General features: G+C 40.4%; 1 protein-coding gene across 5 annotated transcripts in view; it reads right to left on the bottom strand.

Annotated features, from left to right (window-relative positions):
• Window positions 1-14986, bottom strand: part of CNOT2 (CCR4-NOT transcription complex subunit 2) — an 85889-nt gene extending 70903 nt beyond the window's left edge. Inside the window, exon 1 of one of the 5 annotated variants that reach the window (XM_050985629.1) lies at window positions 14418-14986. The gene's annotated coding sequence lies outside the window, so the exon portion shown is untranslated. The other 4 variants (XM_030238224.2, XM_050985622.1, XM_050985623.1 and 1 more) reach the window with 4 other exon arrangements.
• Between the last annotated feature and the right edge of the window lie 384 nt (window positions 14987-15370).

The following is a 15370-nucleotide window of genomic DNA, read 5'->3' as shown; positions in this document are numbered from 1 at the left end:
CAACACCGCACATCCTTATAAACTTTTACATCAAAAAAATTATCACATCTCTCAACCAAAAGATTCTAAATACATTTTCTGAGGTACAAACTCTGGCTTTGTCAAACAAAGAAGTCTGAAGAGGAAAGATTCCAGAGGCTGTGCCTAAAAAGCAGGCAGTAAGCAGTTCGTGAAGAGCCAGTAACCAAACCATAATTCAATACAGGCCCTTCATCAAGAAGGACAAGGACCATAATACAGGGAGGACAGGGTGGCAGAGAAGAAAATGTGAGTCCAGAACTGATCCCTAACAGGACAATATGCTAACCATACTCCCTTTTGAGATCTTGATAATCACTTCTCACACAGGCACATAGAGGCAGTCTTCAAAAAATGCATAATCCCACAGGGATCTACCCATTGTTGCACAGGGTTTGGTTTTGGGTTTTTGTGGGGTTTTTTAAAGATTATTCAAAGGTTTCTCAATCATTGTTATACTGTAATTGCTACAGTGACACCAGGTTTATTAGGGTTCATATGCTTCAGCATGGGTCTAACAGCTCTACTGCCTATTTACATGGGAAGATTTTTACCAAAACCTTGGGTTACACACAGAAAACAAGACCTGCATAATAAGAAAAAAATACCCCTATCTGGAAATTGAAGCATAAAAAAAGGAAGTTCAGCAACTCACAATGTCAGCAATTCACACATTTAAGACCATCGTAGTGAAAATCCCCGATAATTATCTGCAGCATATCTGCACAACATAAAGCCTGCCTATAAGTGTATTGCCACAAGCACAGTCTGAAAAGGAGGACCAGGGTACCTGTGACCTGTTAAACACATTGCCCTAACACAGGTACTCTTTCAGGTATGCACATTCATTCACAGGACAAATGCTCACTTCTGCTGTATGCAGGCACTTTCAAGGATACTCACACATCTTTACCTGGACTCGCAGAGGCCAACATGCCTATGTATTAGCCCCAGCTGAAGTCAGAAGACTCAACAGCAATAAAACTAAGTGGAGAAAGATATGTGGGATAAATCTGGATCTTACAGCTGACACTCAAAGACTTGCAGCTGAGTCTGGGTATTAAGTCTCACTTGTAAAACACAAAGCAGAGAAAATGAGTCATATATTCCTTATATAAACATCTTTACTATTTTCACAATAGTTTTAATGCAGGTGAACACACCAAATAAAACTAAAATCTTCACCTCACCTGAGAACGTTCACTCCTCTTGTAACAGTTTCACTTTTAATTGCTTCACCCTATTTCTCATGACATAATCCTCCTACACCCTTACACAGAAAGTATCTTCATTTACAACACAGTGGTAGTCATTCCTTAACCATGAAGTTACAGCTAAGAGCTTTCCAATCAATTTCTAAAAATATCAATAATCTTCCTATAGAGACAACTTATCTCCTAAAGTGACACTTTCTTTCAGAAAAGAAAATTTAAAAAAAAATCAAGATCACAAAAATACTTTTTCTAAGCATTTAACTCCCAAGCTGTTTTCTACCTGCCCAAAAGAAAATTTGGGCAGATAGCCCCTGTATTTTAAAGTTTGGATTTCTGAACAAAATCCTGTAATTTGAAGTTTAAGCCAACGTTTCTAAACTAAGGATTTTAAAAAAATATTTCTACAGCTTCTCTTATGCTTCATGTTCAGGACAGCACAAGAAATTGCATGCACATGAAATGCACTTTAATCTGGGTCTTGTTTAAAACTGCCTTCAACTGCACTACTTTGGAAGAAGAAAAAGCTATGAAAACATACTGATTCAGTCTTACTAAATTAAGACCAACTTAAATTGTTACAGAAAGCACAGGCAGTAATATTGTATTGTATGGCAGTAGTCATTAAGACCCCATATTGTTTCACTTGGCCAAATTACAGAATGCATAAGACTTTTAGGACCAAACACAACGTTACCCATCTTTCGGGCAAAACTGATCAAATTTATTCTTTTTTAGAGCAGCTAAGATAGTTCAGTGTTTTTCAACAGAAAAATACCCCCTCCAGCTGAAAGCATTTTAAAAATCTGGTCTGTTGGGATGCTGTAGTACTTGAATGCTGTGCAACAGTGACAAGTTCAGAATGCTCTTGTCTTAGTAAACCACTGTGCACCACCACAATGAAGACCTGCTCAAATCTGCTTCAGCTGCAAGGCTCTGCATGGCCATGCTCACGTGCTACACTGAGACCATGCAGGCTCTCTGCTGATCTACAACACCTTTCCCCTTCTTGCACAGGACTGCTGTGCAATGGTGTGGATGCAAGCTCAGCCATGAGATAGCTAAGGAACTGTCATCCTAGGACTGAGAAATGCTTGTCATTGTCTTAAATACCAGTTGGGTGCTATCAGGAGAACAGCTAGAACACAAGGGAGGAGGAAACCAGAAGAGGAATTGGAGTTCAGAACAGGAACAGAAAAAGAAATTGCAGAAAGACAAAGACAGATGTGTAAGGTGCTGATGGGTAGGCAGAGAGCCCCAAAGACCCAGACACTACAGCATGCAGAGCCTCAGATCCTGGACCCACCCCTTCTGGATTTTACCATTATTTCGTTCAATGGACCAGAGACCACTGTCAAGATCTACCTCTATCCTCTTCTAATTAATGACACAGAAATTATAGAGAGAAAACATGTCTAGCTAAGATGTTTAAATGCCACATATGTAAACCAATTTTATGTCTCTCCATAAAGGTTTGCATTTTCTTTTTTTTTTTTTAACAATGCTGAGAGAGCCACCCACAGATTTTTACAAGTGCCTTCTGCTTGAAATATTTCATGATTCTATGGAGAAGCATTAACTATTCACAGCTGCAAATTAATGAAAGTATTTATGTTATGAAATCCTAAGCCAGTGTCTCAGTTTCTCTACTTGTAATGCATGCTTGTCATTTCAGTGAGGCAATATAAAAATATAATTTTTCAAAAACATATTATCAAGCTCTTCCATGAAACTGTAATGAAGAAAGTGGAAAAAAAACATTAATCCTGTATTTGCCTATAATTTTGGATAGTATGATCTGAAAAACGGGATTAAAAAAGAAAAACCTCAGTGTGAGAACACTATGAAACCTCTCTAACCAATGGGACCAGAGTGCTCTGCGGAAAACATTATTTGATTAAAAAAAATTGGGTAACAGTGACATGTAGATGGAACCTGAGTTAAGATGGGAAAGAAAGCCTTCATTCCAGAATTCCTTGAATTCAGACTCCTTTGAGTTTGCAATTTTAATGGCCACTGAAGCAGGGTTTTATGTACTGAGGGAGGGGTTTGTTTGCAAGAAAACTTCAAACACCCATTTAAACAGTGACCTATATCCCTCTCAGTTTAGGAACTGAAAATTAGACAAGTGTGACATCACAATACAAAAACTAAGCATCAGGAAGAACAATGAGGTGATCCAAAATGTCACTTTTCACTCTTAAATTGTGGGAGAAGAAATGAAACTCAGTGAAAAGAAGTGATGAAAGAGTAAGAAAAGCACAAAAAAACCCAAACAAAAACAAACCAACAAACCATAAGAATACCAAAGGCAAAAAAAGAGAGGCATTCTGGGAGCACAGGAGATTAAAAAAAGGCAACCTGGAGTGTCTTGCAGTTTCCTAAACCCCTGTCTTCAGACAAAACTTTAGTTCTCAGCATAATGTGCCTACATTAACACTGGAAAGCCTTCATGACTTGATGGAACAGAGCAGCTCCTCTCCAGGTTTATGTACTAACATAACTCAAAGCTTCTCACACTAAATGAAAAAAAATTTAAACTTCAAACACTTAAGATTTTAAAGTATATTTTATATTGAAGAACCAATATGTGAAGAATATGACCATATCAGTAGTGTTGCATAGATTTCTATCACTTTAAACCTCAAATTTTTATTAGATTCTCATAACAGATGTGTAATTACAAGGTTATCACTAGGAGTCCCATTCTTACTCAACAGACATTTTCATAAGTAATCTTGCCATTTATAATTCTGATTTTTTGCCCATTTTACTTTGCCAGTTTGGCAGTTTCCACAGAAGTCAGACTGCTGTCAGGAGCAGGACCTGGCGATGTTTCCCAAGAATGACAAGGCCTTGCTACTAGCAGATGTCTATCTTGTTTTAAGACAGCAACCTTACCACCCGTACCGTTATCACCACTGGACTCTCACCCCTGAGAGAAAAATAGAGAGGAGAGAGAAAGAAAAGAAAGAATTATACTGTGGGCAGAACCATGGCAGCTGCATTCATACAGAAGAAGCACACTACGAAAGGGAACTTTGTTTAGCAAACCAAGGCAAAATTTGGTATGTCTTCTGGGTTGCATGAGGGCAACGGATTAAGCAAGATGGTTTTCATTTTTTTTCCTGTTTCAGTATTAGTTTAACACTGACAACTGAATTATTTTGAATGGTCTTCATGCATAACAATTTCAGAAGCTTACCTTCTAAGCAAAATCTGTCATTTTCTGTAGTGTTATACACTTTTTCTTTTCCAGTAAAAACAGTCACAGATACTTTAGAGTGTCACTACAATTATTAGTGACAATGAGTTTTCATAGAAAACATGTTCACTGCCAAAATATTTACATTTCAGAAGGATCAAAACATACCCACACAATTTTATAGCATGCCATAGCAAGGGCAACATTAGAGGGATGTGAGCTCATTCTGACCCTGTATTAATCAATAAAATAGACTATCCATTCATTCTATAAGCTGCAAGTCAAAAAGGCAGATATTGAATAAACCTCACATAAAACTTCAAAGTTTTGCTTAATTAGACAGGAAAGGGAGGTTATGCCATCTTCCACAAAACTCTGAAGCTTTTAATAAATAGCAAGTCATACGATGAGTGAAGGATAAACACACTAATTTCACAAATATAATTTATATTAACAGGACAACTAAGTAAAACTTTACTGTTTAAAGTAAAGCGTGTACTGATTCTCCACAAAATAAATGGCACATTCTTTTCATTAAACTCCTCTTACTTAACAACCCCCTGTGAACCTGGTGATACCAACAGCCCTACCCAAATCAGGCCAAGAAGGTTCAGTGCAGGACCTACTACTTCATGTTAGCAGTCTTCTCTTACCAGTGAACAAACAGATGATAGACAGCTGTGGTGAGTAAACTCTGGGAATCACTCTTGGAAATAAAAGGACTGGGCACAAAAATGCTGAAATACACAACCAATACATTATTCTTGCATTTGGCTCCCTGGACACTTACTCAAGAAAAAGAGGAAGTAATACCAGACAGAGGAGAAGAACATATTTGCTGTAACAATACTGCATTTCTTCTCTACAAGCACAGTATGAATGACAGGCTAGGTCTGGGCTGACAGACCAGGATGGGAACAACATGGCATGGTCTGCACACCAGAGGCTCCTCCTCTCTGCGACACCTCCCTCCCTTGGGCACCCTCTCCTTGCCTATCAGAGGTGCGTGCCTGCTCCACCAGGGCCCGGGCAGAGTCTCAGCCTATCTATACAAAGAACAAAACCTATACATGTAGAAATGGCACACATCTAACTACCTGGATATGTGTATGTGCTGTTTCACCTCAGGATGGAAAAAGGTAAACCATACTTTGCCAAGGGTAACCCTAACACTGAAGCTTGGGCTTCTGGTGTCATAAATGCCAAGCTTTACATTTTCAGTCTTTCCAGATTACCTCCATAGTTGACAAAAGGAAGTCTGAGGGCTGACAGTGCTTCCCAGCACCAAAGTTATGGCCTAGATATTGCTAGAAAATAAAATAATTTTAATTGTTCAGATAAAACAATCATTAAAAGCAACTACAAACATCTCATTTATTGCTAAAGATGCAACCTAATCAAGAAACTACCTGTTTGTTTAGTTTTACAAGTATCTGTTTCTTCAGATCCCTTTGAATTCATTCTTCAGTGAAGTACCAGATCTCTCAGGGAAAGAGAAGCATTTTGTACAGTGAAGCATTTGAGATGTCAGTAAACAGCACTATAGAAAATTAACTTTTAGAGGGACACTAATAGAATAAAGAATGGTTGGCTCTGTTTTGGCCTCAGACTTTGAGATGAACTTTCAATCCCCTACTCTGAAATTTCAGCTGTGCCCCTAACATAAAAGCATAGCACCTGCTTCAAGCAGTGGTGAAAAATGAGAACCAAGTTACTCAGATAAAGCTGTAACTCTTGATAAATTTGATTTCTGTCCCTTATTTACATATGACAAGTTTGTTCTGTACAGGTGTCATCCTATCAACAAGACACGATGCATTTTATCATCTAATTTAATGTTATTTGCAGCCTGAATTCAACAAGCATGAGAAAAGCCAGATTAATGAGATCAAAACATTGCTAAGACTACAGCAAGAGGTGTACAAAAACTAACAGAACAGTGTAATTTGATCATAAATGTCACCCTTCTTTTCAAGAAGGTTTCGAGTTTGCCCTCAAAGCTGCATTAATATGATTAACATCTCGTTTTCATGTCTGCAGCATCCACAGACTTTCAGAACTCTTACAATTGCAGTGCAGAGCCAAATTAAGTGAGAGCTCTGAGAAGGTGCACATACCCATAAGCAGGAATCCACAAAGCTTCTTTAGGGAAACAAATGTCTACTGAACTATGTAGTACCTTTCCAACTGCTGTTTTGTTCAGATATGCAGAGGAGTAACATACTTCACCGTGCAAACAAGGTACCTGATATTCCTAAACTACTACTCATTCCTAAAACAGAGCTACTCTTTGCTCCACTGACAGAGAAAGTATTTCAGATGTAAATACCCACAATCAAAAATCATGTAGGATGTGTTCCACTTCATACCAGTGGGGATGAAGCCTCTAGGTGCTAACAATACAAGATGTGTTACATAAGACTATGCACTTATTTTTAGAAGCACATTACAAAATTAAGTACTGCACTGGAATCTGTTGCAGAGCCATGGACAGTTGCATCAATATGCACAAAGAACAATTGCTCAGCTGGAGCAGAATATTAGGTTCGATTCAGACTGAAGCTCTCTCCTGACAGTCCCAAAAATACTAAACCATCTGAGGCAAATTCAACTTATATTCAGTAGACAAAGAAAAAACAAAACAAACCACAAAAACCCTACTAATCATAAAGACCTTTGCTATGAGCAGAAGAATTAATAAAAATTAGTTTCTTAAAGATTTGTTCTGTTTCTTAATACTTACACCATGATAACCCTCAACTTCCTTCTTTTCCACATCTTTGTGACCCTCCCCCCACTTCAGGGAAAAGAGTTGCGGTGCAGACACTCAAAGTCTGCCTGTGTTTACAGGATGCTTAACCAGCTGCCATCCTAGCACATACATACCCGTAGATCATGTCTGACTATTTCTTTTACAAGAAGTTGCACTAATCTGAAATTCCTTCCTTCACCTAGACACAATTTTATGAGGTCTGTAGGACCATAATTTGAATCTTAATTTCTCCTTCTGATTTGTGTTTCCACACAGAAGCATTTTTATATAAATTCAGTTAAATGCTTAACTTTTGACTTAACCCAAAGTTGGGTTACATATACATATACGCATATATATATATATATATATATATATATATATATATACACACATATATACATACATATACACACACACATATATATATATCTATATCTGACTTAATTTAAAATTTTATGTTTATCACAAACATAAATTAATCCATGAAGCACATTCTGCTATCAACAGTTTATTCATTTACTACCACCAACAGTTTACTCATTTGCAGCCTCTGTTACTCCTCTCCAGGCTCTCTCCTAAGTACATTAATACCAGGGCATGTGAAATACCTTTAGTCTACAAAGTTTTAAAATACACTGCGCAAAATAGTTTTGTTTTAATAACTGGACACAGCAGATGCAGGTATTCATTAGTATAGAAAAGGCCAGCAGCTGGACACTGGAATACATTGTTAAGGGGAAGTTAAAGATGCCTGCTCTTAGTGAGTCATGCCTGGTTACCAACCAGATCTACACTTGGCCATCCCAGTTTTCAAGACTTGCTAAACTCTTGTTATAAAATCTAATTCAGACTAGTTTAAAATTGAATCTACCCTGTGGATTGTAAAAGATCTGCCAGTTACCTAAAAAAAAAACCATTTAAACTAGCTGTATGTTTTTCAGAGACAATAAAAGATTAGGATCACAGCTAATATAGAGTTTACAATTCCTAATTAAAATATTAATCCAAATGAAAATACTATTGCCATCAAACATATACTGCTGGTATTCACAATATACACTGACCTAAGCTTAGCTCAAAAGAGCACCAAACTTCTGAAAACTAAATTTTATCCTTGCACGAAATTTTGAAAGTCCCTGTTCCATCATAGAGGTCTCACAACATTTACATTCTTGCCTAATTAAACTTGTAGGAAATTGGGGGAAACAAAACATGTATTTACTGTCCAAAACAGATCATCCTGAAATTTCCGAAAACAAAACACAAAACACACACAAAAGAAAACCCAAACTAGCAAAAAAAAAAAAAAAAAAAAAAAAAAAAAAAAAAAAAAAAAAAAAAAAATCCAACCAAAAAAAACCACTGCACACCACAATAGCAAAAGAAACCTGAATTCCTGAATTTACTTTGACTTCCACCACGAAATAAAAAGTGATACTGACTTATTCTTATGTGTAATGCTGATCTTGATCAATTTCATCTTACAAGAAATGTGCATCCACATCCAGAAAATAAGCCAACAAATTAAGATTTCAACATAAGGTACCTTTCTACTTTACGATAGTGCTTTTGACATGTTAGGAAAAGTACACCACACAGCAAAGTATCAAGACCAGTACCAACACTGCAATAAACAATCAAACATCTCATTTAAAAGATTTTTGAGTCAAACAGTTTTACAGATGGACACAGTATTGCAAGTTACTTTAACATTCAGAATTGCTCATCGCCTTGTCAGTCTTTCAAAAGTTGACATTGCTTAGAGCTGATTTCTATTTGAAAACCTTTCAGATTTCCACTTCTCCACATCACAATACATGTTACGAACATTCAAGAGATGACATTCTTCTATACATTTTTTTTTAGCCTTCATGCTCATTACATAAAATATGTGCTTCACAGCTATTTTTCTGTTTTATAACTTTTTCAAAAAATAAATATTTATATGCAACAAGTACTTTCTCACAAGCCTCATCACCACTGAATGGTAAAAGCCTTCAAGCATATACCCAAACAAGTCCCCTACACAGCAGAGCAACAGAAGGAAGGCTGGCAGACATTTTTTCCATCATTATAATTCTCCGGCAACATTTCCTTTGCAAGAGTAGTTTTCACGATTCAAATAAAAAATGCTTACAAGGAATAGTCATTCTGCCCCAAACAATGCAAGGTTTTCATAAGCTGGAAGGGGAAAAGTACTATTCCATTGAAGCTCAAAGCAAAAACTCACACAGCCATATAAACAGCAAGACAAGTACACAGCTCACTGACACAAGCATTAGCTGCTCATTTTACACCAGGACAGGCATTTTCCTACAACCCTTTGACAGAAAAGATAATATATGATATTACATTATCATTATTTGTGTTACAAAGACAGCTTTAGAAAAACTTGTTTGCCAAGACATTGCCCGCAAATCTAAATGTTAACGTTTTAAAATTAAAAACAGTTGGCCATAATAAGTCCAACTGCCTCTTTCTGGTACATAAAAACTCCTTGCTATTATTTCCAAATGCACACATATTTCGATTGCAACGAAAATATTGTGAACATGCCATTCTGAAACATGTACAGACAAACCAGACAACTGCCACCTACTGAACTTGGTATAGAGCCATTCTGGAGGGGTTAACATTGTTTTTACTAATCATATGTACTAACCGCTACTGACACGTTGTTCCACAGAAGTCCTGAACCAGGCAAATGAAACATAGGAAACCATTATCCTCTTACTACAGACTAGAACTTGGCTATGAATTGATTAAATGACTTACCCAGAGTGACCCATCACTTCAGTAGGTAACTCACACAGAAAGCATGGTCCAACTCAGCCCACTGGATTACTGTCTGCTCAGCAATAGCAATGCAAAGTTAGAGTTTCCACTTTATGTACCACAAAAACAGCAGCCTTTTATACCAGTTTTCAGTTTAATAAACTACACCTTTTGATTAATAACTTGACCACAGCAAGATATTTTCAAACATCATTGATCAATCTCAAGCACATAAAAAATCTGAAAGCAGGACTTTAAAAATGCTTCCAAAGTTCAATAAACCAAAAAAAACCAATCAGGAAAAAAATCCCAAGTGACGTGGGGTAAAAACTAATACTAAAAAGTATCCCCCCATAAATTATCCGAAATCAAAAGGGAAACAGGAAGAAACAATGGTTTACTTATTACTGAATTTGTGATTAACAAGTCTTACATTTCAATTTAATAAGAGAGAGATGTGTCTGAAAAAACTCTTCATTATAATAAAATTTTAACCTACCAGCATAATTTGAAAGGAATCCTCCTAGGAAATGTAGAGTTAGGAAATTATACATATTAGCACTGTAAAAAGCAATCAGATGGCAGAGTAACCAAGACAGGGGGAAAAAATAATGCCTACTTTTCTGTAATGCTACTGATAACCAGTGCTACAGCACAAAAAATTAAGAGTTCTCAGTAACCCCTTTGGACAAGAACCACTTACACCTTGACTTGGAGCCCATTACACAACCAGACCAGAAGATGAACTAGCGCACACCACCACAATAAAAATATTCTATTTTATTAGAGTATTAAACATGAAAGATAAAATATATATTATAAGCAATATGAACATTTTATGGCTGGGTTTTTAGGTTTTTTGTTAGGTTTTTTTTTTGTTTTTGCACACAAACACAATAATATTTTCAATCCTATGTAAGAATCTCCTATTGATTAGCACAGACCATGTGTGGTATATGCACACCTGCTCCAAAACCAAAATAATTCCACAAGGACAATTTAAAATATCCTACTGTGCAGTATTTTCATTTGACACAATTCTTCCTACACTATTATAATGCTCAATAAAAGCAAATTTAGCTGTCAAAATACACCATTCATCCTGAAAACTCATGCACAAAGGTAACCATCAGCATGTAAGCAGGGGCTTTAAGTCAAGGAGACTACACACAAATTTTCAGGTGTTCATATGTTCAGGTGTTCTTTTCCAGGAACTTGGGGCCAGGAGACCAACACACACAGACCACCTATGTGCTAAAGCTTATCTGGAAAGAAAAAAAAAAAAAGGGGGGGAAAAAAAAAGAAAAAAAAGGGGGGGGAAAGGCCAATTCTACTCAGGAAAGACAACTGAAACAACTTATTGAATTGTTTAGTGCAGACTGAGACATAAATTTAAAGCAAATATATTAGCAGATTTCTGCTGTCTGGCAGAATGCTCACATACATTTTTTTACTTGTGTCTCAAAAGCTCAGCTTAAGCAAAGTTAACCTAACTTCAACTTCTATACTTTTGTCAATCCTTGAAATTTACATACACACTGTATTAAGAGTATTTTTAAATGAGAAAAACTGGATCATTTACAGAGCGATCATTTAAATCTGTTGTAAAAATACCGATTTGACTTCCTAAGGCACTGTACTTCCATAGAAACTGGTAAAGGGCTTTCTATTTAAGTTAACATTTATAAACACACACAACAAATGTGGCAAATACTCTGCCACAAATTTAAGAATTTTTCTTTTTTTTTCATTTTTAATAACACATTTTTAAGGTGCCTTTTATTCAAGCAAATTATAGTTTTAAGAGAAGACATAATTTTAAAAGTTAGATACAGGGCTCTACTTCCTTTAGAATAACATTCTGTACTTGGTGCACTTTCTATACTACGTCATAGGAAAACAAGCCATTCAATATTTTGCTTTAGTTTCCAGATAAAGTCAGAAAGCCAGGTGACAGAAACCTCTGTTTCAATTCAACTATGGTGCATTTTAAAGTTCTAGTCACTTTCTGAGTTCATAAAAAGATGGAGAGGGAAGATATTTTTGAATAAACAAAGTTATGATACAAGGCCCCTTTAAAACCATAATGAGGTTACAACTTAGCAATTACAACACTTCAGACCTTGCATTAATGTGAATATTAGGGGAATTTTTAAGAAAGCTACAACAAAGGCTTAAAAAGCAATAAGGTTCCTGATTTCAAAGCTAATCTCTATCCAGACAGAAATGCACTTAGAAATATATATAAAAAAAAAACTTTCTGCGATCTATCGGGCTGCTGTGGGCACACAGAATTTTCATATGAAGCAACTAAGGTAAAGACCAAGATTTTCAGGTGGAAACAGACACTTATGGGAAAATTTTTTCGCATCAAACTTCAGGACACACTAACTGTCCTATTTTTTCCACTAAATGACAATTATCTAAAACTAGATTCTGTAAAACAGAATTCAAATCTGTTTTTTAATATAAAATTCTGGGGGTTCTTTATTTTCCGTTTTTAGCCAAGGTCTTTCATTTCTTGATAGAACTGACACACAAATAGGTTGCAATAACAATGACTACTTTGACAGCAATATTAAGTCTCTAGAAGAGATGCGTAGACAAGGTTTATCTGTTACTACACTCTTAGCTTTATCAACAGCTTCCTGAAAATGAAACGGAAACACACTTGCAAGTCAAGTCAGTCAGCTCTTGATAAGTGAGTATTCAAATCCCTTTCTAAAATCAGAAGCAGTCAACACCTTGAAGTTCAGCATACCAGCTGAATACTCAACATAAAGAACAGTGGAAGTGGGGGACAAAAAGAAGAGGAAAAAAAGGCATGGGATAGATACATCATGTTCAAGTTCACAAAACTTGATCCTGTGAGCTATGTTCTATTAATGTGTCATTTTAAGAGAACTTAAAGTACATCAATATATACACAACAATTGTTCCAGATCCAAAGGAAGACACCTTTGCAATATAAACTTCTACAATTATTTTGCTCTTGCAGGTCTTCACAGGTTTAACAGTTTGAAACAAATTCAAGTTTCCCAAAACATAGTTTTCCAACAACAGATATGACAGCAGCTTTGATCATCTTAGTCTATCTTTCCCCAGCTGAAGAGTTAAGACTAGCAGCCAGTCACCAGCACCAGATGCTGCTCGTGTTCAGGCATACAGGAGTGTCTCCTTCACACACTCAAGTCACACAAAACACACATATATTTATGAAAGATACACAGAAAGTTCTTCTCCTCCTCGGGGATATAACAGTGCAAAGTTGGAAACAACTTTTTCCTTGATAAAAGAGACAGCAGAAACTAAACATGCTTGTGTGAGGTCTGAAAAAGCAGCAGAAGCAAATACCACCTTGCACAAGCATATTTTAATTTTCCCACATTACAGAGCCTACAAAACAAAGTTACTTGTAACTTCACCAAGAAAAAGCCACTCTAAAACCGAGAATATCCATTAGTTGGTACCTTGTTTTCACCAGGTGCTAACTAGACAGCTAACACTGACACTTGCATCCTTCCCCACCACCCAACTGTCCCCCTCTTACCCCTAACCTGTCACCCTGCGCCACCTCCTCTCCCAGCACGGGTCAGATTCACGCCAGAGCTTGTCATCGCCGCCCAGGTGGGCAGGGGAAGGCTGGATCCTTCCCCCGGCGACCGCGCTCTGTCCCTTTCAAGTTTGTTTCATAAACACGTCCGAGGGAAAGCCAGAACCTGTTTACACACCACCTTAACCACCGCCAGGAGGAGAGTGAAACAGGCGCAGGCAAAAAAAGAAAAAAAAAGAAAAATAATTTTTGAACCAAAAGCCAGCCAGCAGCACCCCCGTCTCACCCCCTTTCTCCGCCCGGGGCCCGCGGTGCAGGCCGCACGGCCGCTCGGCGGAGCGCGGGGCCGGCGCAGCCCCGGCCGTGGGCGGCAGGTTCCGCTGCCCCGGCGCCGGGCCCGGGGAAGACGGCGGGCGGGGGCCGGGCGGCCGTGGAGCCCCGTGGGGCCGGGCTCGGAGGGACGGAGGAGGCCTGGGAGCAGCCGGCGGGGCGGCGGCGGGAAGAAGCCGTTCGGGCGGGCCGGGCGGGCCGAGCGGGCCGCAGGGCGAGCTGCCAACGGCGGCCGCAGGGATGCGGGGCCCAAACACCGCCGGGCCGCGGCCTCGTCCGGCCCCGGAGCGGCGCCCGGGGACCGCCGCCGCCCGCGGCCGCAGAGGAGGGCGGGGGGCGGCAGGCCAGCCCGGGCCTGCGGCTGCGCCCCCGGCTCGGGCTCCGCGCGTCCCCCCCGCTCCCCCTCGGAGACAAAAGCAAACGGAAACCCGGTGGGGCGGCCCCAGGTCCACCGAGCCCCGCCGAGGACCGCGCCGCCGCCCGGGCCTCCCACATCGGGCCGCGGCCGGGACGGCGGCGAGGCCCGGGTCGGCGGCGGGGCCGGGGAGGGGCGGCCGGGGCCGGACTCACCGCATGAATTTTCTTGTCCCGCGAATCCAAGATGGCTGAGTATCCAGCACGGAGGATGCTGGGGGAGCAACCTTTACCCTCTGACCCGGCCGCCGCCGTGACCCCGCCGCCGCTCGTCCCGGCCGCCAGCGCCGAGGGGCGGGGGCAGCGCCGCTGCACCGCCCGCAACGGCCCGGCCCTGCGGAGGGGCTGAGGGGGACGGGGAGGAAGGGGAGGAGGAAGGAGCAGCGAGGCTCCCTCGGCTGCGCTCCCTCCGCCTCCCGCGGGAGACGCGGCCCAGTGCTGGGGGCAGGGCCCGCAGGCCGCGGGGCTGCCGGATGCTGCCGCTCTCCGCCGCCCCACTGAGACGCTGGTGGCCGGGGACGCCCCCGGCTCGGATCCCGTTCTCTGAGGGGAGAGGGCGGCGCGCAGGCCTGGAGCGCCGGGCCAGAGCGGGGCGTGGGGCTGAGTGGGGTCAGGGCGCAGCGGGGCTCCCCGATCCTCCCCTCGCCCCTGCACCCCAGGGGCTGCCGAGGGCCTGTGGAGACCTACCCCGGGTGGACGCGCTCCCTTGGGAAGCGCCCCAGCTTCCAGAGGGGGCGTTCTATCCCCCGTGGCCCTGCTCTGTCAACTCCCTTTGGATTGCAGAGGGCAGAAGGAACGGCCTGGCCTGTCTGTTATCCTGTGGAGGTTTTAGGTCAGGAACGACCTGACGTTGGGGTAAATTGTGTCATTCCCATTTTCTCCGCAGTGTGATAGCAATGGAGAGACAGGTCCAGCTATCTACTTTGTGTGTTAATAAAGTGGAAAAGTATTTACAAGATGACCCAAGTGGATTTTTAATTTATCGACCCTCAAAATACGTGTTATAGCAGTGACTTGAATACAGCAAGTGCTGATGCACAAAACACTCATGCAAAGAACCCCCTCGAATTCAATGAAGCTGTCAATGGTATAAAAGTGCCTGTGCACAA

Source organism: Serinus canaria, chromosome 1A (genome assembly GCF_022539315.1).
Source record: "Serinus canaria isolate serCan28SL12 chromosome 1A, serCan2020, whole genome shotgun sequence".
Taxonomy (NCBI): domain Eukaryota; kingdom Metazoa; phylum Chordata; class Aves; order Passeriformes; family Fringillidae; genus Serinus; species Serinus canaria.
This window is presented reverse-complemented; position numbering and strand designations above follow the sequence as displayed.